This window comes from Nannospalax galili, unplaced genomic scaffold (genome assembly GCF_000622305.1).
Source record: "Nannospalax galili isolate Female #2095 unplaced genomic scaffold, S.galili_v1.0 scaffold590, whole genome shotgun sequence".
Lineage (NCBI taxonomy): Eukaryota > Metazoa > Chordata > Mammalia > Rodentia > Spalacidae > Nannospalax > Nannospalax galili.
The window spans coordinates 166105-168905 of record NW_008328101.1 but is presented as its reverse complement, the minus strand read 5'-3'; positions in this window follow the sequence as shown (position 1 = coordinate 168905).

The window sequence follows — 2801 nt, the reverse complement described above, 5'->3', positions numbered from 1 at the left end:
TATTAACAAGGACCACTGAAAGAAATTTTCTTTCATGTTTCTAGGCCAGCATTATTGCTTTCCTGTTCTACATCAACTGTATATTAATTCTGTATTCCAGTGTCTTAACATGGTTTACAGGAAACCATTAATACCTACATCTGTATGATTTTTACATGCTATGCAGCTATGAGCCACAAATGGAGAGTTGCATCTTTTTCATATGTTTCTGTCACATTTCTGAAGGAGAATCATGAAGGTAAGTCTTCACAGTGATCTTTTTTTTTTTTTCTTGATCTTTTTTGAGACAGGGTCTCCCTATAGCCTCAGCTGTCCTGGAACTCACAATGTAGACCAGGCTGGCCTTGAACTCACAGAGATCTGCCTGCCTCTGCCTCCCAAGAGCTGGGATTAAAGGCATGCACCACCATGCCTCGTTAGTGATCATAATTTTAAGCAGTGTTCATGGTCATGCATTTTTCCTGGAAATAGAAATGCACAGAATTGTGATTATTTACTGATTCATGAGCTCAACCATTGGTTTCAGAGACTGAAGGAGCATACTTGGAAAATTGAGTAGAAAGATATTTGGTGTAAATACAAGTGGATAGAACACTTCAACAAGACAAAAGATGTTAAGATAACTATGTCCCATGTAAATGCTCTTCAAAGAATGAACTTGGCACAAGATTTCATTAAACATGTAAATAGAGTTACCATTTTCTTACTAATCCACCTCATCCCCTCTCCATCCATTTCACTTTCAAAGAGCCCATGAACAAACTGGCAATAGTGGCAGACATAGAATTCACGAATAAGCTCATCAACATGGTTTTCCATAGATCAAGACTGATGTGACAACAGCTGTAGCTTTGTGCTAAACTATACACAGCGAATTCCGTCATTCAGAGCCCCAAATTGGACCATTGTCTGCTGAGACCAGACAGTAACACTGTTATTGGTTGTCTGCACCATCATAGAAATGGTGCACTCCATTATCCTTGCTGAAATCGATACCTGTTCTAGTTATGAATTTGCTTTTCCTACACATACTTCGGCCAAACTGCCATCCACGAATTCACAGATTGCCTTATGCACCATTGTGGTATTTCATACAGCATTGTATATGAAGTGTCATGGAATCTGCAGGTCTTCAGCTGTGTTTGGGTTCTGAGTTGCTATCCAGGTGCAGATCCAAGCATGACTTTTGGAGTCTGATGTACAGCTGGAGTGGAGTGTGGTTTTTGAGCTGCTATTCCAACAATTTGATCCATGTGGAAACCAGCCATGACATGTATGCCCCTATGGATGTCCCAAATACATTGCTTATATTTTCAGTCACATGATTATGGATGTTTTGTGTTCATTCTCTTGAGAAATGTGCCAGAGCAAAATGAGAGTTTTAGCTTAGACCCTTATGAACTTGGCAGGAATATTGGGTGATGTCTTATCAGGTTTTCTGGGGGCTTCATTTCTTTCAGCAGCTCCTTCTGCTTGAGCATTTTTAAGACCCTTTTCAGGGCAATTGACTATAAATCTTCTTCAGCTCCAGTAGATCCAAACTTCTGCTGTGTAGTAAGAGAAACTTTGTTCTCCATCACTGATAACCTGTATTGGAACCTCATGCTCTGAGCCAGCAGCTCCATTGTTTACATCCTGCCCAGGCCAAAGAATAACATCCAACTCATTCGTAACAGTAGTATCTCCCAGTTCTTCCGAGAAACTCGAGCCACATTGCTTCCTACCACAAGTGAGCAACTTTTCATATTTCTGTGCTTTCTTTCATCATCGTACAAATGCCTTTCAAATGATGAACACATCTAATTACTAATTCTGACTTAGTGAGGGCACAATTCCTAGCACTTCTCTTTGTCCTCATGAGATATCACCACAATATATTCAAAATATGTAGTCTTTTTGAAGAGATGTGGTTGTCTTATCTTTGAAATTCATTCTCTGAACAATGCTATGATAAATCCATGATGGCCTCAAGCCCTTTACATTGTGAGAAAATGAAGGACACTACGCTTTAACTCTGCAAACTTCTCCCACTCTGTCATTCCTGGATTGACTACATGTCACTCCCTTAGATTCCATTTTCATGCCAGGGCACTCAGGTATTGTCAGCCAGATACCCCTAATCAATCATCTGTCCACTCAAGAGACATTTATAAACAGTTGGAAAGATCTATTCATATTCCAGAACCATGGTGGGACCATGCCCTTGTAGGAGAGAAAAACCACAGAGGACAAGCCAGCCTTCGGGTTGCAACAGCAAGAGGTTTATTTAGTACACAGTACCTGTGGGCACAGAGTCTCCTCGGAGGACTTGCGCGCCTCAGGTCAGGTTTGTGGAACTTTTATAGAGCAGAAGCGAGATACAGAAGCAGAAACGTGGTTATTGGTTAGTTTAAACTATTACAAAATGCTACAGGGAGAGCGGGGAGCTTACTTATCACTAAGCCAGATGTCTCAACCATAAAACTTATTTATCAGTGAGTTGGAGATGTCTCGGCCATGAAACTTACTTATCAGTAAACCAGATGTCTCGGCCATAAAACTTACTTATCGGCAAGCCAGATGTCTCGGCCATAAAACTTACTTATCGGCAAGCCAGATGTCTCGGCCATAAAACTTACTTATCGGCAAGCCAGATGTCTCGGCCATAAAACTTACTTATCGGCAAGCCAGATGTCTCGGCCATAAAACTTACTTATCGGCAAGCCAGATGTCTCGGCCATAAAACTTACTTATCGGCAAGCCAGATGTCTCGGCCATAAAACTTACTTATCGGCAAGCCAGATGTCTCGGCCATAAAACTT